Source organism: Fragaria vesca, linkage group LG4, assembly GCF_000184155.1.
Source record: "Fragaria vesca subsp. vesca linkage group LG4, FraVesHawaii_1.0, whole genome shotgun sequence".
NCBI lineage: Eukaryota > Viridiplantae > Streptophyta > Magnoliopsida > Rosales > Rosaceae > Fragaria > Fragaria vesca.
This window is the reverse complement of record NC_020494.1, coordinates 3,969,344-3,985,025: the sequence shown is the minus strand read 5'-3', so window position 1 is coordinate 3,985,025 and position 15,682 is coordinate 3,969,344. Positions and strand designations below refer to the sequence as shown.

General features: G+C 38.8%; 1 pseudogene; it reads right to left on the bottom strand.

Moving 5' to 3' along the window:
- Positions 1-2,218, bottom strand: LOC101301484 (annotated as a pseudogene).
- Between the last annotated feature and the right edge of the window lie 13,464 nt (positions 2,219-15,682).

The window sequence follows — 15,682 nt, the reverse complement described above, 5'->3', positions numbered from 1 at the left end:
TTAACTCCGATGTATCCTGTGGTTTTTCATATCCTGGAGGATTTCACGAAAGTGTTTGATCTCTATTTTCGATTGTCCAGAGAAGATTGCCTGGGATGACCCTCCTTGCTCACCCTGGGCTGCCATCTCAATTACCATACAGAGCTTGTTGATAGGAATATCATTCAGGGCCTCTGCAGCTGCATCTATGTCTTTATCAGCAAAGACATGTAACTGTTCTAGCACCTTCTTTGCAGCCTCTGTCTTTAATGTGGGAACATTGTGACGGAGAAAGTATCACAAAACCCAATCGAGTGTAAGAAGCCCAGTTCACTTGTTGTACCAAAAACCAGAAGCTTTTTCCCCTTTGGAGGAGTGCGCTTGAGAAGGAGCATCAGTGTTTGAGATATCAAATTTGAAAACCTTGGACCAAAAGCAATATACTCAAGTAACCTTTCAATATTATCCAAGATAATAATGCTCATTGGCGACTTGTATGCATCTTCAAAAACCTTTGCGATTTGCGCACATTTAGTTGCTTTCATGAAGACCAATCATTGCCTCAGCCGAGACAATCTTGACAAAGGGGAAATCACTGTCAATGCCAACAGTAGCTGCTAGTGAAGATTTACCACTGCCACAAGGACCTTCTAAAAGGCATGTAACAAGTGGGCTTCTGTCACTTGATTTAACTTGCTCCACAAGAAGCATGGCTCTTTGATAGATATGCTTATGTCCTTCCCCACAATCCACCATGCCATGCAGTCTGCATCTTTCAAGGTCATCAGTGGAGGCACCAAATGCAGGTACAATTTCATGGAGTGCACGTAGGAAATCATCCATGGTAACCTTAATACTCTCTTCATCCACTGGCTTGGTAAGATCATCCCAACTTAGTTGTCTATTCAAAGCAAATGATACTGCACTTTTAACAACACCTTCCAGTTCTACACCACTATAGTTCTTTGTACGAGCAGCAAGCTCTTGCAGGTTGACATCAGGAGCCAGAAAAGAGCTTTCCTTCATTTTGTTTGTATGAATTTGAAGAATCTGCATGCGACCATTTTCATCAGGAAGACTTATCTCAATTTGAACTTCCAGACGTCCTGGCCTCAAAAGGGCTTCATCAATCGTCCTTTCTGTTGGTCATCCCAATAAGCAAAACATTATTCAGAGACTCGACACCATCAATCTTTATGAGTAACTGGTTCACAATACTATCATGAACGCCTGTGCCATCTCTAGTCGATCCCCTTGACTTATAAATAGCATCGATTTCATCAAAGATTATGACATGCAATTCACTTTCATCTCCACGAAGCCTTTGATCATTCTCAGCATCAGCAAATAGATCCCTAACATTTTTTCAGTTTCACCAACGAACTTGCTTAGGACTTCTGGACCATTAACAATCGTTGGATCTTTCCCATTCAACATTTTTCCAATTTGACGGGCCATCAGAGTTTTCCCAGTACCGGGAGGTTCATAAAGCAGCATACCCTTAACATGCTTAATCCCTAGTTTATTCGTAACATGTGCAGGGAAGACACGCGAGGCAAAAGCTCTTCGAAATATATCTGCAAACTCAGCACCTAAGCCACCAATGCCAAGTGCTTCAAGGTTGAATTCCTTGTGCTTAAAGATATTGCCGGTCGTATCAGAACGCTGGCCCCCAATCTTTATTCCATTTCCACTCGGTGGTGCCTCAAAAATGAAATATGTTTCGCTCGAGATCATTCCTCTTTCAACAGAGGTAGACTCTTCTGATCTTACAGCTTGATTGACTGTGAAAATGTAATTAGTCCCATGGTGCTCAAATAATACTCTTTGTCCAGCTGTCATAACCTGGTTCATAAACCTCTTTCTAAGTTAGCTGGACAAGGCACCGGCATCTGTCATCTGCTCACTCTTAGTCAAACCTTTTTTCACAAGCTCCAATTCTAGAGTGAGCACAGTCAGGTTGAAATCATCAGGCGGAGTAAACCTGCTCACAGAGACTGAGTCACCGCTGGAAGCCCTAGCATGCCATCGTTGAATTGCATTGAGCGCAATGTAACCCTGCTGTATGCTCTCGTGAGGAGAGACTGACAGAACGAACGAGTCGGTGATTAGAACTAGGTTCAGCTGCTTGGTGCCGGCAATGGCAAAGGTCTTGAGATCGAGTGGCGAGCAGTAGGCGAGGTTGGTGAGTGAGATCAGCAGTCGGAGTGTTAGGGACGATCATCGTCGCCAGAGCCATTTCTTCTGACCGTTTACTGGCCTACTCAAATTGTTCAAAATAATTGTGGGGTGGGGGTTGTTCAAAATAAGGGGAGAAGCTTTCGTTTACTGACCTACACAATATGGTAAACCTATTATAACATGGTTATGTATTCCTATTCCTATCAGCATTAGACAAAGGCACACCAAGTGTATTTTCCTTAAACAAATATATTAATATTGGGTGGTGTTATTCACACATGCCTTTTATTGGATGGTGCTATTTTTTGAAAAACCAAGCTGGTGACAAATGAACAACAACAACAATTGATTAATGAAAACAAAATTTCAGTTTATTTTCATGCAATTTTGCTTTAAAAGTGATGAATTTCACATTCCAATCGCTAAATCCTTGTAGAAAATGGGACATATGATTTCAATATTCTATGAAAAAAAAATGGAAGGCTGGCCAACTATCTGATTACAGCTTCCTGTTATTGGTAGGAAAATTTAACAGGTTCACTTACAATGCTAATTCAAATAGACAATGCTAGATCTGTATTTGATACTTAAAGAAATCTATTTCATAACATTCTGTGTTTTCGGGATAGCAAAGTCTGTATCTACGCTTACTGGAATTTACATAAACTGAAATTGAATGAAAACTTACATGAATAACCTGAGTGATCCATTGTGATCTTCTTCTGCCTTAGACCGTATGTTCTTCTGTAGGCGCACTTGGAGTGATCCATTGTGATCTTCTTCTGCACAGATTTTGGCTTCAATACTGCCTTAAACGGAAAAACTGAGATAACAAAAGGAGCTCGAATGAAATATGACTGTACTAGCTATATGAGCAGACAAGAGTACCATCAGAACCTCAAGATTATTGTTGCTTACTATTCTTGTAAGACATTACTTTCTTCTTGAGATTCTGGAGAACCATTTCGTCCAACACTGCATACTGCTTCTTTATCTCAATCATTGTTTTCTCTGCAAAGCTGTCCACAGTATCCTCAAGACACTCATAGAGCAGTGGGACTGTCACAGATATCCAAAACGCTGCACCAAACAACAGAGAAACCGCCTTGATCAAATACTCCTTAACATAATGAAGCAAGAGCATCGCCATGAGTGTTACTGACCTCTGTAAAGGAAACTCAAGAAACTGTACCATCTTCCGACAATAGAGAGAACCCACAAAACTGCAACAGCCTGCAAATGAGCTTCTCATGTCAAGAATGCAGCATTCAATTGTGATTGGTTTGAGAAGAAAGAGTCAATACCGAGAGGAAAGTTCTTGAGTCTTTTCCAAAAACTACATGCCCAAATGTTCTCAATGCACAATTATAAGCACTCGCTAAGCAAACAGCCGTGCACATAATCAGGTCACTGTAATTTCCGGGATATCCGATGCCATCCTGAGGAAACTGTCCAGTATAAGACACAGACTTGTACGAATAGGAACCCTCGATGAAAGTTTCAATTAATGGAAATTTTAAGGGGCTTACATATTGATGTAGGAGACTAGATTGGACCAAAGGAATAGTTTTACCATCAAAATCATTGTAGCATGGCAAACAAATGTAAGCAAATGATAACCAAGCTTCTCAAATAGAATCATATTGTTGTTGCAGCCTACAAACATAGATGAGATCTGCTTTTTTCTCCAAAGTATTATATCAGCACCTGAAAACAGATATATAAAGTCAACAGTTGGCCTTCATAGTTTTAAGTAAAAGTTAAAAAGCAGGAAGGACCATATAAAACAATGCATGCGAGGCATTTATGTATTTAAGTTTGAGAAATCAGGAACACAGTTAAAAAAAAACTTATTAGCCATTGTAAATGAGATAGTTATGTATACAGAAAGCATGATTAGGGATCCCCTACTAGACATACCTGGTTGACGCCATCAATGTTAGCCAACCTTGCTCGGGTCGATGGTAAAGCAATTTTTTTGATTGCTTGATCACCACAAATAGCATATCTGCAAAGAGGCAAGTATGGATGAGTTCTAATGTTTGATTTCAACTATTACTGAATAAAAATTTTGGATTGGTATAGACAATATAGTTGGAAGAAAATTGTCCTACCGAGCAGTTCCAAGGCTTCTTGCAAGCTTTCTTCTCTCTTCAAGAAGTGAGTGATACAGTTGCTTCTCAGCCTAAGAAAATATACATGAACAGATAAGAATGACCAAATGATAGAATGGAGACATGCAAAATAAACGTTTGAAATAAGGACTCTATATTATATAAATATCCCATAGACCCACCAATAACAGTTTCACTTTCAAGTATACAGAAAACTTTTGCAGGCAGCTTTTAAAGAAGCTGAATAAAAGGAAACAGTTCAAAAAAAAGGGGGTGATTTGCTCCATTGGACAAGGAAAAAGATAGCAGTGATTGATAACTACTAGTCATGTTTTGCCTTCCAAATGACCTATAAGCATTTATAATATGGTCAAATAATTGATAGTTGCTAGTAGACAACCAAAAGATGTCTAGAAAAGGAATTGGGAAATTAAAAGAACCCAAATTCGAACATTTCCACACACACACAGAATCTATCTCACTCGTTGGTAAGAACAAATTAGGATGAAGAGATTAAATAGTTGAAATAAATGAACAAAATACACTCAATTTACTAACCTACTCCATCGCATTCCAGAATAGACAAGCTGTTAATTTCTCCAACTTCACCTGATGTACTTTTATTGTCCTCATCATCTAGCATTTCACTGGTCACTGGCAACATTAGAGGTGGTTGATGATCAGGTCCAGCAGAACTTAGAAATTGCTCCCCTTTCCCACTGACCCTGGGGAATGAAAAACAAAAGTTCTTGATTTCATCTTGGGGTTTTATGAAACAAATTTTAATTGAAGTGAAGAAGAAATATTCGGGAAAGATTCATTGCAAAGTTTAAAAGAATAAGTGAATAGCTTACCTCACAGTTCTGTATATATCAGATACCGTCTCCACCGAATAACCTGTAGCCAGTAGCAAATTTTACTTATAAACTGACCATTTAATTGTGCTATTTAAACCAGAACATGAGCAGGAAAAAGAAACATAACCTTGGACAAAGTTCATTTAGGGCAAGAACTGAACTATTATAATAATAAAAGCTTTACCAAGATAAATCAGATGAAATAATATGAACGCATGTATTGTTAAAAAAAAAACTATGGGACTTATCAAATTGCAGAGTTCTACTTAAATCTATGACAGTGGATCTCAGAAACAGGATGCAAGAATGGGAAGTTTAGTTCAAAGTTAAAAACAGAAACTGGCAGGCATGATCATAATGTGCACAGTAGTTCCGCACCTTCTATACTTCATGACAAGCAACAACTTAAGGCACAGTACACATAGCACTAGAGAGTTGAATTCATCAAACAACCACTAGATGTAAGTATTGACAGATTACTGAGTCGAACATTCATATGCCTTTAGTATTAAGGAGTCGAACGTTATATTGAGAACAATGAACCCAGCAGATGGCTAATATACACAGTGGCACCCGCCAGTTACCATCAATCTCCCAATCTCCTCCTCCCTGTAGGGCGTAAGAAAGGGAGGAGGGAGTTGATGATTGTGGATGTCCAGTGGGTAGCATGGCACTTTCGTGACCCCTACACTCTGCAAATAGAATATTAAGAATTGATATGAATTATGTCATGCATAATTTACAGTTCACTACATATTCAAAATGCTTCCCAACTATACCAGAAGAGATTAACTGGTAAGCAAGTGCTTTCCACCTATTCGCTGAATAGTCTTTCCCAAGTCCATGCAGTGGAAGCTTGTCATATTGGGCATCAAGAATCTTTTTTGCCTGTATGCCACAACAGTAAGAGTAAGACACATAACACGTGAAATTTGAGAAAGGCTCAATTGAAAAAAACATGAGAGCTTAAACAATAACTTCAAGAACAGGAGTTCTTAATAACAGAACTTAAAAAGAGAAACTGCAGAAAATTGGGTCAATCTTCTTATTGAACAAAAAATCATTTAAACATGGTTATGTAAAAACTTACTCGAGAACCACGAAGAATATCTACAGGCATATTCAGACCCCATTTACCCCGGCATGATTGAATGCAAGCCATTAGAAGAAATTCTTCTCTAGACATATCCTCTCCTTCTTTGAAATACAATTATCACAATTATCTACAAAGACGATATTATCAACTACAGAATAATTTGCTACGTATTAAGTTGATAGATTATTTGCAGCGGAATGCTAATGCATGCGGTATGATCCTAAGCTCTAAAACAAATTATTTTTTTTGTTCTAACACTCTAATTTAGAGAGACAGTAATAAAAGCTAGCATAAGACTATACCACAAATGCAAACTGAGAGCCAAACAAAAATATTAAAGGGGAGTTGCACAGACGGAAGCTAATAGTAAAATCAGACACAGACGACAATTATCAGATGGAAAGATTTCCACAAATAAGCAACTGGTGACAAATTTCCAACTCAAAGAAAATTGGGATGCATCATTACAATTACAGGGAAATAACTACCACAAATATAGTAACAGATCTTTACAACAAGGGGACTAACTGTTTGACACTCTCCAGCATAAAAGTGAGCTTCCGTGAAGTCGCTTCTTGTGTAATAGAGCCAGCAGACAGAAGCCATACCCCCATACCATCTCTACCATATCTTCCACTTTCCTGGTAATAAGACTCCAAACTCTTGCACTTGTCTTATGGTTGGCTTATCAATATAGCAACCATCACATCTATTTCATCTCTAATAAATAACCTATAAAAATAATAAGCATCCCACATAAATCCGAAAACCAACCACATTGCTACATATACCTCTCATCTAACACAATATCAAACAATAATGCATCAATCACAAAGCAAGAAACTTACCTTAAGCCACCAGTGTTCTCCACAATAAGGCTCTTCACATCCGCGAATGGCGGCCGTAGGAAGGGTGTGATGGGCTTTCCATTGGGCTAAGCTCGTAACGTCGGAATCGGATTTGGCGTGCATCATGATGCCGGAATTGTTAGCTCAAAACGGAAACTTTGGATGGGCAAGAATGAAAATTAAGAGAATGGGACTCTGTAACTGATCGTATAAACAGACCCAGAAAGAAATTTTGAAGAATTGAGCCACAGAGATACAAAAGTTTGAGTCTTTAGAGCAAACTGATCACACCAGATGGAAATTCTGAAGCTATGGACAGAACATTGAATCAATAAACCACAAAAGTTTGAGAGTTTCGGAGGTGAAACAGATATGGGCGGTTCAAGTGTTTGAAATAGATAACATGCAAATGGAAATTTTGAGAGATGCAGGGTGTGTTAATAGTGGAAAGATGCGGGGTGTGTTAATAACAGTAAAAAAAAAATCTAGAGAGTTCTGAATTTGCTCAATATACTTTATTACCTCTCTCTGTTTTGACTTATTAGATTAGGCTAGTGTTATTAACACACTTATTAACAGTTTAACACACTTCATCTATTTTCATATCCACACATTTTAATTTTATTTACAAACTTGTCACTTAAATTTGTTTCATGATTTATTTTCATTATAAATTTGTGTTTTAATAACACAAATGGATGTGTTAATAACACTAACCATTAGATTACAAATAGACAAAAATTCACCATCAGTCCCTCAAATCTTGTGGCAAGGCCAATGTGATACCCAACTTCTAAAACCTACCAAAGTGATACCCGCACTTAATTTTCGCTACCAATGTGAGACCGGAGGCCATATTTCGTCACGTTATCGTCTGTTTGGTCACGTGTCGCACACGTGTCTTACCAAAAAAAGGAAAATTTACTGCAATGACCCTGCGTTTAAAAACTCAATTCCCGCCCAAATTTGATTTCTCCTACCTCATTTTTTCCCTCCATTTTCAATTAGTTGTACCTATTTTTCCTACTGGTACTTTCATGCATCTCCATCCTACAATTTTGAGAAATGTTGATGTGTTTATCTGTTAACAAATAATCTTGAACAATCAAATTTAAAAACCAACATTAAAATCCTTCTATATATCCAAAAAGGCATACATGCCACAATTCAACAAGATATCTCATTTGTCAAGACCCACCCAGAATTTCACCCTGAAACCCGAAATAAATTCTGCTGGGACCACCTCCAAGGAAAATTTACCGAAAAATTGGCATAACCTCCCTTGAAAATAGACAACCTTTCCTAATAAAACCTGCAAACGCTTCAAAAGAATCCATTTATAATCCTCTACTCCTGGAGCCTTCGTGCTCCCCAAATCACAACACCACCCAAAATTTACTAATCAAAACAAATCTCATATCTAACCATTTATAGGTTCAGAGCAAATCTCACAGAAAGAAAGAAAACAAAATAAATTAACAAACGGAAGCTATATGATAACTATGCCTCATCTCCATGTACGCCCGACCTCAACTAAGCTAACCTGCAAGCTGGGCATTTTTAAAACGAAATGCCTAGGGGAAAACATTTGAAAACGTTAGAGTGAGTGGACAAAAATAAAATAATAAATAAAAATATTTATGTTTCCCCAAGTCACTTTCCAAGGAAAAATCGAATGCATGTCGCAAGCGATAAAACTCTTATCTCATAAAATATCGAGTCTCTCAGACTCTAAAATATATGTATGTATTTACACTCGTCCATACTCCCTATATAAATTCATGGGTCTATATAGGGCTACTACGCTCACGTCACGCCTTAATGCGGTGCTACACTACGCCATTAAGGTGGACAGACAGGTGTATAAATATGTGTCCATACCCCCTATATGAATTAAACACTCATATAGGGCTACTACGATCACGTCTAACGCTCACGTCACACCATAATGCGGCTATATGCTATGCCATTAAGGTGGACAGACACATATGGCTAGCTAGCATTTATATACATACTCTCCTCAATATACATATTTATACTCACCGAAAAATCAACTCTCCAAGAGAAAATAAAAGCGTCAAAATTAAATGACGTCAAAACTTCAACAATTTAAATGTTCAACCAAAACCATAGCATGCATATTATTTAAAACAAAAGTCCACTCACAAATTAGGCCTAAGTCTAACGTCGATCTGGGGCCTCGTCTGCTCGAGCCTCCTCACGTCATGTTCCAAATATAATATTAATTTCCCAACTAACAATCCAACATTTAATCAAAATAGGCAAAATTAACCGAGAGCCGTAACTACGCTCATCATTGCCTAACTTCGATGTTCTTAAATCGAAACGATCCGAACTTAAATATCATACTCGGCAGCCGTAATTACAACCTCCCCAAAAATACGACTTAAATCCTACGGCCGAATTCTACATTAATTAACCGCCAAAAATACCACACTTCAGAAATTCATAAACCTACCAAAACTCATCCAAAAATTCCATAACTCACTTCAAAAAAACTCCCCTTAATATTCTAAATTTAAAACCCTAAAAATCTTCCAAACAGTAGCGGCGCCGACGCCGGCCGGATGCCGGTTCCGGTGACCTCCAATGCCTATGAAATTTTGACAACATCTTCCTCTCATCATGCTCTACAACTTTCCAAACTAGCACAAACCCAAAATCCAAGCCTAGCTATGCCAATCGAACAAAAACATCAAAATCGCTCTAGAATTTCAACTTCACATTTCTCCTTACCTAACTCAAGAGAGGGTGAGCTGTTTTGAGGGGTTGCTGCACGGGAGGAGGGCTACAAAACGAGCTAAGGATCGCGCGGTTTTGGTGGCCGGAGGAGGGAGCTCCAGCGGGAGGACCACCACGGCAGTTAGCGGCTCCGGGCGTCGATCCTCACTCACGGCGGCGCTAGGGGAGCTGTCACCGGTCCAGGGATGTAGCTGGGTCGGAGGCCGACCGAACGTGACCGGTGCGGCAGTCCCAGGCGGCCGGACGAGCGGCCGGAAAGTTAGGCAGCGGAGGACTCGGGGAAAGGAAAATCGGGAAGAAAAAGAGAGAAGAGAAGAGTGGGTTTTGGGCCTCCACCCAAACTGGTCCAAGCCTAATATACCCAACTCCACTAAAAATAATTACACCCCAAAATAATACCCTAATAAAAATTACCTTTTACTAGCTAAAATTTACTATTTTTACCGTCGTCATAACTTTCTCCTACGAATAACTCTCCGAAATAATCGTCCCCCGAAACCCCTCTAGGGACCAATTAAACTATTATCTCAATGACGGAGACGGTAAAATTCTTATTATAATCAAGCTAGTAAATAAGATAAAAATATAAGAGTCGGGATGTGACATCATTCACCAAACCCGAGTTCAAAATCATTTAGAGCATGAGTTCAGAAAATTGAACTTGTCTAGCAGAAGAAAAAATTTGAAGAAAAGATTACAACAAACAACAATTCAACCTAGCCAACACCCTAAATGTAGCAGCAAAATGCAAAACTATTAAAAACCAACAAACTCATATTAGTATGGGTAGGAGGCTATGCTTCTGGATTCATTTGAGGACCCCTTGTATTCCTGCTAGCACCCCTTGCTGTTGGATTTTGGATTTTGGTTACTATGAGTAGGCGGCTGTTGAGGTTGATACACCACCATTTGAAGTAGAAATACCCTCCTCCGCTACATTTCTTTTCAACCAGCCCTTCCTAGACCTTATGACTTTGTCTTTGACATTAGAAGTAGCCTTAGGTGGGGCTGGTGCTCTTTTCACCTATGCAATCAAAACAAGCATATTTCAATATCTACAACATCACATTTTCAACACAACAACATTTTCAGAACAATAATACATTATCAACACAACAACATTTTCAACTAGAATAAGCTAAGATAAGTAAGATTGAAACATATGTACATCCTGTGAAATCTCCTTACTGGCTCATCCATTCTTGTTTTAATCTTTACTATGGATCCGGGAGTGTTAGCTTCTCAATAGCTCCTTCCTATATGCAGCAAGCATATTGTACTGGTCAATGAAATGACCTTCATTCATCCTTCTTGCACACCTCTTGGCCCTTGTGATGGTCTGCACACCCACATCTAAATTGAATTTCTCATTGATGTGATGGTTTATCCTTTTTCTAAACTAGTCTTCATCCACCAGTAAAATATCTTTAACTTCCGCAGCTATTCTTCTGTAAGTCAAAAAATGATGTGTTTGGACAAGAGAACATGTGTGCTTGTTTATCAATGTCCTCACAAGCATTGTGTCACCCCATCCTTTGGGCCTACTTGCATACAACTTAAAAGGGCATCCCCATTGGCATTTCACTAGTATCTTTTTGATCCCATTCTTCTCAAACCATAAATCAACTTGATTTCTAATGGCATACTCCCTCAAGGCTTCCCTACACTGCGTAGCATCAGGGAATGCAAGACATAACCTAAATTGGGGATTAATTATATCCACAGATTTGATCCAAGGCTTAACATTCACTCCCCCAAACCTCAGAGTTTCCTTCCTTATTGTATTCCCATCTTCATCCTCTTCAGTTTCACTACCACTTAAGCTCTCAAGCTCATCTGATCCAACATGCTCTTCTGAACAGTAGCCATCATATCCCATTTCTTCATATTCTGGTACATGGCTTGGTTATACAACATTTTCTTCAAACTCAACATCATCAACCTCATCATACTTTAAATCATAGTCTGAATCTATGTAGAAGTCAGAACCATCAGATGAATCTGAATCATCATCATTACCACCCTCTACAGACTCAAAATGCTTTTTCCCCTTATTTCTAGTGTTGTACCTCGCTTCCTGTCACACCCCAATTTTCGAAGGATAAAATTTCAAAAATTTGGGCATGATAAAACTCAAAATCTTAATATCCCATAATCCTGCTCAACAATTTCCAAAACTAAAAACAAATACTGGAAAAATAAATGTCGATAAACTCATCAACCGAGTTAAACATTTAATCTCCTTAATTACATCAACTTCCAAAAGTCTAGTAATAAACTACTTCGTTTACATGAGCTTAAAAACAACTACCAAAAAAATACAAATAATTGTATATCGTCAAAAACCCAGCTCGTAGGCCACTGCCTCCTACCTTCTGATCATCACCTGCAGGTCTAACCCCTACACCATAAATTGGTGCACCGGGTTATAAACAACAAACCCGGTAAGCTAAAAAGCTCGTATGAGTAACTCCCAAAATAATAACCCAAACAATCCCAACATCACATATAATTAAAATTGGTAATTCCTGCATTAGCAACTTAGTTCAGGAATCGCCTAAAAGCAAGAGAATTCAAAAGAGACAATTAAGAAAACACAATAATTTAAAATCATTCAAAATCATAAATGAATCCTATAAATAAACATAGTTCAAGAATTCTGTTAAAATCACACAATTAAGATTTAAGAATCTCCTGCGGATAATCATAGTTCAGGAGATACTCAAAGCAAGAAATTTATACAACACATAAGAACATTACACAAACATTTCTCTACTCTTATTTATGAGTTCGCCAACACTTAATCATCCCCCATAAGTAACCAAACAAATGCGTACTCATGGGTTCGTCAACACTTAGTCATCCCCCATGAAGTACCGACTGACAAACTAGAGCTCTATACTGACCGTAACCAATCACCCGGCCAAGGCTTGGTTCCCGATCCACCACGAAGGCTCCTAATCTAATAATCACCACTAAGGCACACACATACATAACTAATGCACACAATCACCACTAAGGCACACATTCCAATACTCTCCCAGCATAACACTTATCAAATCACAAAATAATAATATAATCATAACCGTAACCTATCACCCTATTAAAGGCTAAGAACCCGGTTTGACTATTTAAACAACAATTCAAATATAAAAATATCATCAACAACATCACCAGAGCACTTCATAAATTATATCTTTCCACCTAGATATATTTATATAAACAAAGACATAAATATTCCCACTAGAATAATCTATCAACAACCATATTTCAACATCACCGTATCACATGATCGAAAGTCCTTTTGAAAGATTTATTTTTAACAGAAAACTTGTTTTCACTTACCATGAGCCGTTGACGATCAAGCTCATTTATTTTTAAAAACAAAGTCATTTTCCTTCAAGGACAATTTCACAATTAATAAAACAAAATTATAAAGTAAATTCAGTTCCTTAAGAACCCATGTGAGATTTACTCACAATATAAAAATAGCATCATAATCATCAATCAAAACCATTACCATCGTCATCATAATAATTATCATCATCATCATCCTCAAAAACAACATCACAATCATCATCATACTCATCTCCAAAATCAACATCACAATCATCATCATAATAATTATAAATAATTGGTCTGAAAGTGGACCTTGGTGAGATGTTACTCACCTAAAAATCCCGCTGCGTCTTCACAAATGAAACTCAAGAACCAAGCTCAACACTTCGCACAAGTCTGAAGGTCTAACCAGTTCAGCCGAAATTGGCCGGAAATCACCGAAAACCCGCCGGAAAAGTTGGAATTCACCACCACCACTCAACACCGAGAGTCGAGCTTCAAGACCACCGGAAAACAAACCAGGACGCCAAGGAGCTCCTATCCCGACCGTTTCCAAGCTGCGTCGCCGCCGTCGGAGGTGGGAAACCCGACCGGTCTCCAAGCCGGACTTCCAAGCTTCGGGTCACCACTTCGGGACTGAATCGGTGCAAGTCACCACCACAGGGCAGCTCGGACGGAGGAGAGGAAGAGAACCCGACCGATGCCGTCGTCTGGGTCGGCCGGAGTTAGCCGGAAAAATCGGGTCGGGTTGCCGGGTCTGGGTCGGGTCGGCTGGAAAACTCAGATACCCAAGGTGAGGCGCGGGAGAGAAAGAGAAGAGGGAAGAAATGGTTCCGGAAAAATGAAAAGAAACCTAACACTTTTCTTAGTTATACTAAAAATTCCCGAAAATCACGAACTTCTGTTGACCATAACTTTCACATACGAAGTCCGTTTTACGCGTGCCACGTGTCTACGAACTCGTATCGTCGTGCTCTACAACTTCCGTGAAGGAAGTTTTCGGGGAAACCCAACAGATTAAAAAGTCAACTCTTGACCCTTCAAAAATCATAAAACCCTTTCGGGTAAATTACGTGTCCGAACACTTCCGCTCTTTCTTCGAACCTCAAAAACACACTAACATCTAACTCGAAAACTCCCAAATAATATTAGAAACTAATATTATTTTTCCGGGGTATTACACTTCCTTAGGCTTCCTCCCACTCTTCTTTTCATTACTTCCTTCAACAGTCTGCTTCCCCTTCTTTTTATCCTTCAACCTCTGCTCCAACTCATCAGCCATGCCAACTGCTACCTCACTTTAAAGGCCTCAAATGCTCTCTTTTCAGCAGCTTATGTTTCTCTCTTCTCTGTCTCTTCTCTAGCTACTTCTCTTTGCCTCTTCTCAGCTTCTTCTCTTGCCCTTATCTCTATTTTTTCAATACTAAGGCTAGTTGAAGCTTGGCTTTCCCTCAGTGAATCTTGTTTTCTCACCAACCTCTCTAACTCTTTTCTCTCTTTCCTCTCAACAGCTTCTTTCTCTTTCTGTCTAATCTCTTCTAGTTCCATTGACAACTCATCTTTCTAACCAGGAGGTAAGGGTCTTTTGACACAATGTTTAGCCATTTTTCCTCTCTTCTCAGCTTCTTTCCCACTATGCCCTTGTCTTTCTCTTCTTTTTCCAACACCACTCCACTGTCACCCATATCCAAATCATTCACAATATCACACAAACTTGCAACGGTTCCTTAACTTGATCCACCCTCTTCTACAATTTCTACATCATCATCCAACTCAATGTTTAGCCCTATAACTTCATTTAGTGGCACAACATCTTCTACCACTAGCTCATTTTGAAATTTTGGCGCCCTTCCCTCCTCACAACTATACAATTGTTGTGCCCTCAAATTTGCTTCAAAATGAGCTCTCTCCTTCTCTCTAGTAGTTTGGCTATTCAATGGATTCTCCTAATCCAAGTCCTCAGGCTTATCAAAATCGGCAAGAGCTTCATAATACTTCCTTTTTCCTCCACATGTGATATACACACTAATCTACACTACCAGGACAAGCACTTTAGCCGACGAAAGATTTTCGTCGGCCTGTTAGCTTAATTCGTCGGCTAAGATCTTAGCCGACGAGCCCTCGTCGGCTAAGATTTCGTCGGGAAAAGGTCGTCTGTGATTACTTTAGCCGACGAAAAAAAAAATTTCGTCGGCTATAGTCCCGCAATTTAGCCGACGAAAAACATGTCGTCGGTTTTTTTTCCCAGACTTTAGCCGACGAAACAATTAAGATATTCGTCGGCTAAAGTTTGTAATAAAAACAATTTTCCCAGACTATAGCCGACGAAATATAGTATGTTTCGTTGGCTAAACCATATAAAAAAATTTAAAAAATAACTATAGCCGACGAAATATGCCATAATTCATCGGCTAAACCTTATAAAAAATTTAAAAATATTATAGCCGACAAATAAACCTTTAAATATCGTCCGCTAAAGTTGCTGGTTTTTTGAAAAAAAAAAAC